Genomic DNA, 14,214 nt, shown 5'->3' on the forward strand with positions numbered 1-14,214 from the left:
CATACATGCACCTGTGAACATGTCATACTAATGGATGATGCACTTTATGTCAGAGGCCAACCCAAGATCTGCCTATATAGCAGGAGGATATGCATATAGGGCCCCCTCTGCTCATAAAAACCAGCCCAGCCCCGGGACCCCCAGGTTCCCATTCCCTGATCAGGACTGAACACAGACCACTTACCATGGGCTTTGAGGTCAGTTGTATTTTCCTTGTGGCTGTTTTAAGAGGTAATTTATGGAGAACAAGAGACACTGAATATGTGAGTGAACGTGAGTGAGAGAAACAGTGGACATGTGAGAGTTTTCTAAGTAGGGCATCTTTGTGTTTGCAGGTGTCCAATGTGAGGTGCAGCTGGTGGAGTCTGGGGGTGGTTTAGTGCAACCTGGGCGATCTCTGAGACTCACCTGTGCAGCCTCTGGATTCACCTTCAGTGGCTACTACATGAACTGGGTCCACTAGGCCCCAGGGAAGGGGCTGGAGTGGGTCTCAGACATTTATAATACTGGTGGTAGCACGTACTACGCAGACTTTGTGAAGAGCTTATTCACAATCTCCAGAGACAATGCCAAGAACTCACTGTTTCTGCAAATTAATAGTCTGAGAGCTGAGAACACGGCCCTGTATTACTGTGCAAGACACACAGTGAAGGGAAGTCAGTGTGAGCCCAGACAAACCTCCCTGAAGGAGAGGCTGAAACCACCAGGGAGTGCTCAAGGTCCCTGAACACAAGGACCATCCCAGCAGCAGGTGCAGTTGGAGGTTTGGGCTGGTTTCCTGTGTGGTTTCCTCTTCATGTCACAGTTTCCCTCAGGGAAGTTTATGGATTCCTGATTCTGAGCTTATCTCTGAAGTCTCTGAGTTACAGTTTCTGAATCAGTCAGCCTTTCTATAGATGCGGTAGCAGATCTCTGGAGCGTACAGGGCACCTTCACCAAAGATCTTGCAGTGAATACAGTGGTCCATACAATTTCCATGACAGCAGTAGCCATCCTCGGTGCATGGGGTTCCATCTTGCAGATAATAATTCCTGGGGCACCTCATGTACTTCCCAACTCAGTACTCTGGAAGGTCACGGATATTCAGGATGGGTCTGCAGAGTGTCCCCGCGGACACATAGGTACAGTTTGTGCAGCATATTTCTCTATTACCAATGCTTCCAGGCATGAAGTGGCAGTCGGTTTTACAGCAGGAGTTACTGTAACACTTCCTGAAGCATCCACACTCACATTGCTCTTTGCCTTCCACCACAGAGTTTCCTCATCAAGTAACTGTCAGGCTTCAGTTTGGAAAGGCAAATCCAGTTAAGTAGAGGCATTCTGCATGGTTAACACTAGAGGAGTCTTGTAGGTGTACCATGGAGCAGTCGCTAAAGGCATCTATCAACACAGGGTACCTGCTCATGATGCAGATGGTCTTTCGCTGGCAAACACAAGACTTTTCATCCAAATACTAGTCCTTGCAACTTGCTGGATGGCTACAACCAACAACAATAAATAATGTCTATACAGGTGACCTATATAGACCAGACTGTTGGACAAGCACCAACTGTTTACAAATGAATTAAAATTATGTTCATGGGGTGCATCTTTAAGCACCATTAAGCCTGAATAGGGCTGAAAAGAAGTAAAAAATATTGTTCGGATAATTCTGAGCAAATGGACCCACTGACAAGAAAAGTTGTCCATAGCCTATGTTGTCCATCTCTCATGTAATAAATTACCATGATGCTGATGTAGTTATGTCATGACCTCAGCACATGGAGCCCATTAAACTACCTTGATATATTAGGAATTAAATATTTTCTGACATATCTGTGTACAGGGTTATAAATGGGATTGGAACTCATGAGACAGGCTTTCATGTTTCCTCTGTGGGATGCTTAGAGCTTACTGCTGCCCTGGAGGCTGCCCTGGTGTTCATTTTGGAGAACAGGGGGTGCCTCTCTGCCTTGTGTTCCAGCCTGGACATGGGTCCTGTGGTGTTGGTGACCTACATAGTTGGTGTTGGATACGATCTGTGAAACGATGTGCTCAAATTTCTGGGGATCCTTGAGGGGTTTGGTTTCATAGGCAAGGTCATCCACCTTCATGATACCTTCCAGGCCCCCATAGCACATGTCCACGGTGATCATGGAGACAGGGACGTCCTCCAGGTAGTTCAGGTAGTAATGGTCGAGAGGGAAAAAGGGGTAGTCCACCTGAAAGCCCCCCTGGTCATCCTGAGCCATCATCACCAGCTGTCCAGGCCAAAACAGTCTCTTGCGCCGCATGTGGAGGACATGTCTCTGGCCCCCAATCTCAGGCTGTAGGAGAGCCAGCCTGATGCCTGCATGCCTTTGCCATGGTGCAGCTCCTTCCTGGGAATCACCACCTCCGAGGAGATGTAGCGCCAGGAGGGACGACCTTGAGAACACTGGGAGGGAGCCAGCACCACCCAGAGCCCAAGCAGTGAAAGGGGTGTCCTCAGGGTGACTGGGCCCTCTGCCAGCCTCATGCCCTTGGTGGGGGAGAACTGTCGATGGGAACGGGAGAGGGAGGGTCCTCAGTGAAGCCGGGTCCCCACCATCTGCTGGGGCCACTTCCTGCCAAGGGGATAGTGACAGAAAACCCACCTTGGCTGGGTCAGCAGAGGTAACAATGACGGGGCGTGGCAGTGGATGGGGCTGGACATGCATTCAATTGGGGTGGAGGTGGGAGAGGTGAGAGGCAGGTCTGAATGCTAAGGTGGAAATAGAGAAGGAAGCAGAGCCATGACTCCCCTGCACACCTCAGACTTCCCTCATGCTGTGTAGTTTCAGCAGTTAAAGTCCCTACAACCCTGTAGTCACAGCGCGCCTGCATCACTTCCCAGGGGTCACTGTTCTCCTTGCTAAGGGGGCCGATTCTCCCTACGCCTCTCGGGGGTGAGCTGGGCTTTGTTAATTTTACCCTCATAGATGTTGAAAGGATTTAATTCTGTAACTATATGTGTCTTCTTCTGGTTTGCAGCTAAGATATTTTCCAACCGTGAGGTCCTGCTGATTGCTGCTTCGAAGCTCTTTGGGGCCTAGTGAGTGAAGTGTCTCCCAGTGTCTACCTGAGGCTTCCTGGAAGAGCTTTCCCTTTTCCTCCTCCAGCTGGCGACAGTGGAAAGGACTTCTGGCCCAGTGGGAGCCCCAGGCATGTTCCCTGGAGTCCTTCCCTGTGGTTCTATCCTGGCCTTTGAGAGTTGCTTCATCTGCACATGCTGACAAGCTCTCTCCTGAAGACACAGTGGTCCTCTGCGGGTGTCCGACAGGAGAGAACCAATATTTTACATGTTTTTATCCAATTGTGAAGTTTCTTAAGGAGGGGATGGTAAATTCACTCAAAGGTACAGCGATCATTTTTTTTTCTGCACAGGGTGGTGATTTCCCTTTTATTAAAGAGTGTAGTCATTATTTGAGCGTAATGTTCCCAAGGACGTACATCCAGGGCTATAAATTGGGCTCTCTGCTTCCTAGTGTCCTGCTACCCACATTTCTTCCCCATCACATGGGGACCCAGCACCAGGTTGTCAGATAAGAACCAGGAGGAGCCCTGGCTGGTGTGGTTCAGTGGATAGAGCATCTATCCCAGGTTTGATTCTGGTCAGGGGCGCATGCAAGAGGCAGCTAATTGATGATTCCCTCTCATCCTTGATGTTTCTATCTCCCTCTCCCTTCCTCTCTGAAATCAATACAAAATATTTTTAAAAGAAACACAGGAAGAACTCCCTGCCCAGAAGACACCATGCTGCCACCTTACTCGAGGACTTCGCATCTCCAGGACTGTGGGACTCACGTGTTTGGGGTTTATTGCCTTCCCAGCTCTTGACATTTTATGACAGCTGATGGAACAGTCTCAGACAGGGGTCTTGGTCTTTTCCTGCTTCTAGAACTGCATTTCTTGTCCCCGACCTCCTCCTCCATCTCCACAGTCACCTGAGGTCCCTGGTCAAATGGGGTTCTTGTTCTCCTGGAGTCTAACCTCCCTCCACCTCCCAGATTATCCTGGGAAATGGTTGGATCTCAAGATCTCTGAATTAATCAAATATGTAATATTCACAGGCTCCAAGCCTGATTCAGATGACCATAGCCTCCTCAGTCATCCACATATTCACATCCACCCCACAGGTATCCCAACATCTCCCAAATGCTGCTCAAGGAAGCAGGAACCCCAGTCCAATTTCATCTGAATGCCATAATTTGAAAAGTCCAAATCCAATCACATCCTCTGCACAGCAGGGACCATGGTGCTCCTGAAGGAAGGGACCCACAGGCAGGCTGGATGAGGGGAGGGCGATGGGCAGTCTCTGGTCCTCTGTGGGCTTTGAAGGAAAACGTGCTCTCAGGACACCAGGGGCTGCTCAGGATTCACTGAGCTCCTGTCCCACCTGAGGAGGTAGGCTGTGGGCTTCTCTACTGTCCAGGTTTTCATCGCCACTCTCTGAAATATTTTTATTACATGCAGTCACTACCAACCATTATCTAAACGCCATATAAACACAGAGCTTTCCTCTTTTTACAACAAACTCTCAGAAATGTAATAACCAACCTTGCCAAGGACCAGGCCCTGTGATCAATGAAATTCATATCGCCATGGCATTGACTGTGAATTTAAGCTGCAAATATGTACATTTCAGACATGAGTAATGTACCTTAAATCTGAGCATTCTCACTGACCACAGGTAACCTGACTTATATTATCTCCCTAATTATTCTATTATGTTACATCCTTAAGGTTTTCCAGACCTGCCTAGGCAGAGAGGCCCTCAGAAAGTGGACGTCTGGTTGTGAGGACGACAAGTAGGGAGGGCACAGGCCACATGCTGGGCTTCCCAGTACCCAGAGGTGGACACTTGAACAAGTTCCAAACCTCCTTATGATTCTGTATTTTGTTATTGAATTGTTTGCTTAGCACAATTCTCCTCAGGACACTCTAACCTGCAAAGAGGCACTGCCATCCTAGTAGGTCTCCAACCCCAAAGCTCCCAATATAGCAGGAGGACATGCAAAGAGGGCACCCTCTGCTCATAAAAACCAGCCCAGCCCTGACCCTGCAGCTCTGGGAACAGGATCCCAGCCCCAGGATCCCCAGGTTCCCATTCCCTGATCAGGACTGAACACAGACCACACACCATGGGGTTTGGGCTCAGCTGGGTTTTCCTTGTGGCTCTTTTAAGAGGTAATTTATGGAGAACAAGAGACACTGAGTATATGAGTGGATATGAGTGAGAGAAACAGTGGATGTGTGAGAGTTCCCTTACCAGGACATCTTTGTGTTTGCAGGTGTCCAGTGTGAGTTGCAGATGGTGGAGTCTGGGGGAGGCTTAGTGCAGCCTGGGGGATCTCTGAGACTCTCTTTAGCAGCCTCTGGATTCACCTTCAGTAGCCACCATATGAACTGGGTCTGCCAGTCTCCAGGGAAGAGGCTGGAGTGGGTCTCACGCATTACTAATACAGGTGGTAGCACATACTATGCAGACTCTGTGAAGGGCCGCTTCACCAGCTCCAGAGACAATGCCAAGAACACGCTGTATCTGCAAATGAACAGTGTGAGAGCCGAGGACATGGCCATGCATTACTGTGTGAGAGACACAGTGAGGGGAAGTCAGTGTGAGCCCAGACACAAACCTCCCTGAGGGAGACATGAGGGCTGGGCTGCAGTGGGTGCTCAGGCCATCAGGAAGCACTCAAGACCCACCAATCTGAGTTGCAGCCCCAAGAGCAGTTGCAGGTGGTGGTCATGGCTGATTTCTCTGAAGGCACTTGCCTTCCTCTCCATATAACACTTTCGCCAAGAGTCTTTCTAGACCCACGGTGCAGTGAATACCACTGATGGCTTTGTGTTTTAAAAGATTTGCTCTACTAATAGAAACATTCTCACAAGGTAACACACATGTATGACTTACGGAGGAAGAAAAATGCAGAGGGGTCGGTGAGCCTGGGGAAACCTTCAGCACACAATCATAGTCTCTCCACAAAATGTAGAACTTGGTTAACCTGCTTGCATTTCAGGAAGGCCCAGCAAATCCACTGGAGATTTCCTGAGCCCTATGTTTCAAACAGACGAAACTGTGTCTCCCAGGGATGGCCCTGCCCTAGTGTCACAAATGATCTCAGCCGTGATCTAGCAGTCGTGCACAGATGTGTCTTCAGTACAAACTATGGTGGATTTCAGCAGAGGCTGGGACCTGTTCCTTGTGCTTCATGGAGATGGGGAAAGGGAGGTACGTTTTCAGAACAAGGGCTCTTTATGAATTCTATACAAGATAACATGGTTTATTTCATTCTCTTTGATGGCATATGAAATAAACATATGGTCTGAAACCAACTATTATTTCAACACTGACCACACCCTGTGAAGATCAACAGTTGTATTTCTCAGTCCACTTAGAAGGTTCTCAAATTAGGAATTAGATCCCAAATTGGCTAGATTGCTATGAATTTAAAAAAAAGATAATTGAAGTAGTAGTGCAAACATTCCAACAAATAAAAGCCAATGACCAAATGTTGGAAGGGTGAATTTCACCAAAACTTCAAAGAAGAATTGATAACTTTTTAATCAATCCTTCCTGAAATCTTCCAAGAATTCATAGAAGAGATAACACTTCCAAACAGATGCATTGAGATGACTATTACACTGATACCAAAACCAATTAAGGACACACAAAAATGACAGGTCAATATCCCTGATGAACATAAATGCAAAAACCCTCAATAATATACTAGCATACTTAACAGCACATTGAAAGGATCTTTTGCCTTGATCAAGTGGGATACCATCCTAGCATGCATGGCTGGTTTACATATGCACAACAGTTAATAAGATTCATGTCATCCACAGAATGAGGGGTAAAGTATACCATCATATAAATAGATATAGAAAAAGCCTTTAAAATTGAAAATCCCTTCAAAATTACAATTCTATTTTTTATTCTCACCCAAGGATATTTTCCCATTGATCTTTAGAAAGAGTTGAAGGTATATATATATTAGGAGCCCAGCACACAATTCAAAATCATGGGGTGCCACCCACTCCCTCTCCAGCCCTTGAAGCAGCCACGGCTGCTGCTGATCAGGCCCTCCTCCAGCGCAGGCGCCATGAAGCCCCTGCTGCCCCTGTTCCCGATGCTTCATGTGCAACCTCTTCCTGTCTGGTCAACCCGTTATGGTTAATTAGCATCTCTCTCTCTCTCTCTCTCTCTCTCTCTCTCTCTCTCTCTATATATATATATATATATATATATATATACACATATATATACACTAGTAGCCCGGTGCATGAAATCCGTGCACATTGAAAGGGAATTAATTAGATGAAATATTTTAATATTGCTATTTGCCCTTTCTCTATAATAAAAGTGTGAGAGATAAAAGGAAATGAGTACAATGTATATGACAATAATACATAAATTTATTAATAAGTAAACAATAACAAACTGATATAATAATAACAAACTCGTAATATAAAAACAACATTGATGCAAATAATGATTGATAAAGTGATTAAACTTATTCTAATATTTCCCTGTATACCACATTAAGAGTAAAAACACTTTCAGAGTGCTTGACTAATTTCCCTTGAGATAAAGTATTTACAACTTTAACTTTAACGTAACATGCTCTTTGAACTCAAGAGAAAGCAACAGCTGTAACTGGTTTGGCTCAGTGGATAGAGCGTCACCCTGTGGACTGAAAGATTCCAGATTTGATTCCGGTCAAGGGCATGTACCTTGGTTGCGGGCACATCCCCCGTAGGAGGTGTGCAGGAGGCAGCTGATCAATATTTTTCTCTCATCGATGTTCCTAACTATCTATCCCTCTCCCTTCTTCTCTGTAAAAAAAAATCAATAAAATATTTTTAAAAATACTTTAAAAAAAGAGAGAGAGAAAGCAACATATAATTAACCATGTCCAAAAATGGGTTTAGGTAGGAATATTCCTACTCTGTCTAGAGTTTGTCCTTGTGATTTATTAATAGTCATCACAAATGCTGGCATAACAGGAAAATATCTTCAAATTAATTTAAATGGGTGGCCAGTGTCAGATGGGGACAAATCAATTCTTGGAATCAGAACAATCTCTCCGTCTGCAGATCCTGTTAATATTTCAGCTTTGATAATGTTAGGTCGCAATCTTTTGATAATAAATCTGGTACCATTACAAAGACCCCATTTACTATAAGATTTCTCAATAGCATAATGATTGCACCCACTTTCAATTTTAATTTATGACATGGCATTCCAGAAGGAGTAATACTATTAAGAAATTCAATAGGAAATTTTTCCTTTTCAGCATCATCTGTTGAGTCAATGGAATCATCACTCAAATAGGCGTGAAAGTCTCCATCAAGTATATCCAAAATTTCTTCATTTAATTTTTGAACGTGATCATTTTTTGAACAAAGAATTGCATGTTTAGATATATTTTTAATACTATCTATAGATATACTATTTCCAAAGGTAGCTTTAATAATAGATCCATTAAAAATTATTTCATGGGGAATTTCAATAATCTCCATTCCTAAATGAAAACTGCTATCAAGTTTGCCATCTCCAAATTTTACTAACCATTCACTATAAGCAGAATCCTCTGATCTCATATTTGTTTTAAGAGACAACTGTCTGAAACATCCCCAAACACTACAGTACTTTAAAACTTATTTGTACTATGGCCAATCGTATAGCATGGCAACACAAAAATCCCCTCTGAAAAGAACTTTCCCACCAAATGCAACATTCAAATTACCGCCAGCGAGAGCTTTATATGTATGGCACGTGTGTGAGTCAAAGTTTATTTTTATATTTCCAGTGCGTCATATGTACCGGTTGGTCGGACGGATGGACAAATGTCGGTCACTTAGCCTTTTATCTATACAGATTATGAGTCATGATTTTAACTTTTTAAAAAATTATCCTTTAATACCTCCAAAGCACAATGAGTAAGAATCTGAAGGTTTATGTGGCTTCTATTTGGTTTCTAGGACAAAGTTCTTTCCTTTACCCACCACTCACTTCTCTCCTTTTACTCTTGAATGTTAATTCCAACATAATTTTTGTAACACCTCTTGAAAAGGATCCCACCAAGTTTTTGATAGTCCACATGATAAAACTTACAGAAAAATTCATTCTCTCACTAAGTTCTTCATATAACTGTAATTCCTCAGCCTCTAAAGAATGAAAAAGGAAAATAAAAGTGCCTTCTCTCATTCCAAGGCCTTTCTCAGTCAGGCAACCACAAAAAGAAAGAATGAGCCTACATTTCATGCCATGTAATCTCTATCAGGCATAATTCAAATCAAATCCCATCATGCAAAGTCTGGGATAATTAAAATGTATAAGAGAACAGTGGTGACCTGGGGGAGAACTTATGAAACCTTGTCTCCTGCTTTTGCTGAATATTCTTTTCGTTATGCTAGACTCCAAGTCCCTATCGGGGACCTGGTCAGGCGGCTGTGGGTGGTAACCCATGCCGCCTGCCCTGGTCCATGATCCGTGATCGTGGACCTGGGCAGCCTGCTGCAGGCGTTAACCCACGCTGCCTGCCCTGGTCCATGATCCCTGATAGTGGCTTTGAGTCAGCTGCTGCTGGCGGCGGCTGACTCGAAGCCCTTATCCGGGACCTGGTCAGGCGGCTGCGGGTGCTAACACACACCACCTGCCCTGGTCCATGATCGGTGATGGACCTGGGCAGGCAGCTGCCCTGGTCCGTGATCTGTGATCGTGGACCTGGGCAGCCAGCTGTGGGTGTTAACCCACACTGCCTGCCCTGCTCCAAGATCAGTGATGGCGGATCTGGGCAGGCGGCTGTGGGCGTTAACCCACACCGCCTGCCCTGCTCTGAAATCGGTGATCGCGGACCTGGGCAGCCGGCTGCGTGCTTTAACCCACGCTGCCTGGCCTGGTCCATGATCCCTGATAGAAGCTTTGAGTCAGCCGCTGCCAGCGGCGGCTGACTCGAAGCCCTTATCCGGGACCTGGTCAGGCCGCTGCAGGCACTAACCCATGCCAACTGCCCTGGTCCATGATCGGTGATGGCGGACCTGGTCAGCCGGCTGCCGGCGCTAACCGCCTGCCCCAGTCCACCATCATGGCTTGGATCTCACTGGCATGGGTGCTGCCCTCCCCCGCCCCGCCATCTTTGCTGGTTTAACGTGTATATTTGCTCCTGATTGGCTGGTGGGCGCGGCTGGTGGGCGTGGCTTATGGGTGTAGCGAAGGTACGGTCAATTTGCATATTAGTGTTTTATTAGGTAGGATATGTATGTATTTGAGAGAAAGAAATCTATTGGTTGCCCCTGCACATGCCCTGACCAGAGCCTGGGCCAGGGAGGAGACCGCAACAAGGTATGTGCCCTTGGTGGAATAGAACCTGGGACTCTTGGGTCTGCAGGTGGACGGTCTATCCACTGAGCCAAACCAGCTAGGGCCAGAATTACAATTCTTAACAGATTAGGTGTTGAAGTGAAGGACCTCAATATAATAAAGGCCACATTTTAAGAAGCCAACAAGTGACATCATGCTATACCAAAAAAAAAAAATTCAAAGCTATTCTTCTTGATCAGGATCAAGACAAGGGCGCTGCTGTGACTACATCTATTGTACAAAACTTGAAGTCTTTGTCAGAATACTTAGCCAAGAAAAAGATATACAAAATGTATAAATCAGAAAGAAACATGTTAAAAGATCTTTCTTTGTCTCCATACATATGACATGATCTTGTATACAGCAAACCCTGAAAACTGCACCAGAAGACAGAAAAAACTAAAAAGTAAACTCAGGAATGACATAAGGTACAACATTCACACACGAATGATTTGTGCTCCTGCACACTCTCAACAATGTGTCTTCAAGACTAGGAAATATGTGGGGCTGTTTCAGAGGAAAGTGAGGGAAGAAAACTTGAACTGGCTAAACAACAAGGAGATGACAACCTAATGAAGCAGTAATCCTGGAAGTATATATATATATATATATATATATATATATATATATATATATACTTTCCACTCTCTCTAATCCAGTTTTCAGTCTTGGTTAATTCCCCATCATGTTCCCAGGTAGCTTATCCCCCAATGTGGCACTGGGCCAGGTGCAGGTTCCAGGTGACCCCACCATTGATGGTCATGGTCACATTTGTCCCAGGTGTTACATGCAGACATCAGACTTTTATTTTGCAGATGAGGATGGAGGGGTAGAATTCTCCTTACAGAGGCCTGTGTGGTTTCAATCTCTCAGTGACAAATGAAGGGGAGACACAGGCTTTCTTACACATTCCTCTGTGGGGCAGATGAAGATGTGCAGAATGAGACATTACTTACCAGAAGTCCAACATAAAATAATATAGAATCTGGCCACCTATTTCCCTTAATAATTTTAATTAATAACCAAAAATGAGGTAAAAGGTCATAATTTTCTGATAACAATCATGACTTTAAAAAATGAGTGGAAGAGTGATTATAAGTAAAACAATGGTGTTGATGATGGTGACCATGATGGACTGAGACAAGGACCCTGTTCCAATGAAATGAAGGCTCTGCATATAGACACACCATCACCTTGACTCCTCCAGTGAGGGGTGTCCACTCTTCACTGACAGTGTTGAGAGATTTCATAAATGGGACCCCAACAAACTATGCAGCTTTAGTTATTCATGTTGAGATTAGATCTATAATGGACCCAAAGGTGTGCAAGTGCAGATCTCCTGGACCTGGGAAGGTGTAAGCTTCTAGGAGAGAGACACGGTGAGAATGTGCATGTAGAAAACAAGGATCCCCTTGTCACCAGTTTTCAGTGACAGGTTCCTTAATTATCTAGATCCCTGCCTGCATGATCTTTATCGGTTCTACTTCTCACAAACACCTAATCATTATTACTCATGTATGTCCTACAATGACACAAGCTGTCTCTATTATTCACTGCATGTCCTTCTGGGCCTTTACTGGAGGAGGCTTTAAACCCTTATGTCCAGTAGCTCTCTGTCCATGAATATCAGTCATATTTCTGTCATGTGATTCAACACAAGTCCAGCTTCCTCCCTTCACCCAGTTCCACAGTCACTTCCAGATTTATGGGTAGCTTCCCAGCAGCACTCCCTTCTGGTACCAGAACCTGCTCCAGTCCCTGTGGCTGCTGTAGCCAATCCGATGGACAGTGGAGACTCAGCATTTTCTGGAAGTTCTTTGTAAAGTCATCCAAAATACGTCCCATTAAAGAAAATATTGTTAAACCAGCCTTTGTTATAAACACATACACCATCAAAAATTTCATTGAGCAAATGAAAAGACAAACATAAAGAATATATGTCCAAATCACTAGCCTGATTGGAGAATGTATACATTATACAATAAGGACGTTATATGTTATGGTGGAGAGCCCAGCACCCTCTGTTCACAATGACCATCCTTAGGAAAGGGCAGAGGGAGGTTGGGAGTGAGGGATTCCTGTCAGGGTTGAGACTTCATTTCCTGTGAGAAATTCTATGGTAGGAAGTCTCTTCATTAACTTCCCTCTGAACTCTGACATCACTGATAACACTAGACTGAGAAGACAGGTCAATCTCCTTACATCATTTCATTTCAACATATGAATGATTCTGAGTTGTAGATATACATGATCACTGTTTTCACTTCCTGTCTTTTCTTCATTTAAAACCATCACTAGCCTGGCCAGCATGCTCAGTGGTTCAGCATTGACCCACGGACCAGGAGTCACAGTGGATTCTGGTCAGGGCATTTCAGTAGGGGGCATGCAAGAGGCAACCAATCTATGATTCTCTCTCATCACTTTGTTTCTATCTGTATCTCCCTCACTTTTCCTCTGTGAGAAATTAATAAAAGCCTTTTAAAATTTAACACCATTACTATTTTTTATGTAACTAGTTTGGGTTCTCTGCAATAGTCCATGGACTTTCATAAAGGGAGAGTTTGCACAGGCAGCTGTAGACAAAATCACAAAATTTCCAACACCAAGAATTAAAAGTGTCTCAGCTGCCTGTTCTTGGGAGGTAGTTCTCAGATTAAAGTAGCATCATAAATTAATCTATAAGATATGAAGACTGGCTGTCCTGTATTTTTCTTTATTACACAAGATATAAATTATTAGCATGAAATAAAAATCTGGAAATTGTAGACACACTAAAGTGTTCAGATTCAGAAATTGTCTGAACAAAAGCTAATCCCTTTTACATCTCTATGAAAGGTGCCTGGGAAGTTAAAAGTACAACCTGCTCATCTAGTCCATGTTTCTTCTTATGCTCAGAAAGGTGAGGCTGTGCTTTGACCTGAATCCAATGAGACTCATGACCCAGGTGATCCTTTTTCCATGACTTATATCCTGAGCCAGGTCAAGGGAAGAGATGCCCCCACAGAGGTCCCCAAATGACCAGGGCACTTCAACCTCAGTCCCTCGACTTATAAGGAGAAGGCTGCCCCAAATGCCAATTTCTGTTCAAGCTCCAGGGTAAATCCTCTTCTGGGCTGTGCAGGCTCACAGCTCTCTCCTCACACAGGGCTGAGGTCTCTGGGAAGGCAGAGCTATGGTCTAGAAGAAGATGAGACTGCTGGGTCTTTTCCTGTGCCTGGTGCCTGGCTCCCATTGAGAGGGTCTCAAGGGTCAGACATGGGTCATGGGATGGCTGATACTGCACATGACTGACAGGGACTGATACTCCTTGTCTCCAGGTGTCCTATTCCAGGTGCAGCTACATGAGTTGGAACCAGGACTGGTGAAGCCCTCACAGACCCTCCCTTTCACCTGCACTGTCTCTGATTAATCCTTCACCACTGAATACTTGCTGGAATTGGTTCTACCAGCCCCCGGGGGAAGAGGCTGGAGTGGATGGGGTGCATATTTACAATGGAGACACTACAGCTCATCCCTCAAGAGCCGGAACTCCATCTGCAGAGACACAGCCAAGAACCTGTTCTCCCTGCAGCTGAGCTCTGTGACAACTGAGAACATGGTCATGTATTACTATGCACGAGAAAAAATGAGGAGAAGTCAGTGTGAACCTAGACACAACTATACAAAATGAGCAAAATTTGAAATAAAGTGTTATTATGTGTGTTCATAAACGAGGTCCACAGAAAATAAGAAGGATAATTATAATTAAGCAAATAAGGATGATGAAGGTGATAATGATAGTGATGGTGTTGGTGATGGTCATGGAGGTGGTGATGTTAATGATAGAATTGGACAGTGGTCCAATG

General features: G+C 44.8%; 2 pseudogenes across 2 annotated transcripts in view; both read right to left on the bottom strand.

Moving 5' to 3' along the window:
* LOC307094708 (T-complex protein 1 subunit beta-like) overlaps nucleotides 1-14,214 on the bottom strand; it is a 250,724-nt pseudogene that overhangs the window by 76,077 nt on the left and 160,433 nt on the right. The gene's annotated exons all lie outside the window — the stretch shown is intronic.
* Nucleotides 1,058-2,497, bottom strand: LOC307094572 (disintegrin and metalloproteinase domain-containing protein 20-like; annotated as a pseudogene). The gene is made up of 2 exons: nucleotides 1,895-2,497; nucleotides 1,058-1,242 (listed from the first exon to the last, which is right to left on the bottom strand). The product of its transcript is annotated as a disintegrin and metalloproteinase domain-containing protein 20-like (transcript).

Source organism: Cnephaeus nilssonii, assembly GCF_951640355.1.
Source record: "Cnephaeus nilssonii genome assembly, chromosome: 23".
NCBI lineage: Eukaryota > Metazoa > Chordata > Mammalia > Chiroptera > Vespertilionidae > Cnephaeus > Cnephaeus nilssonii.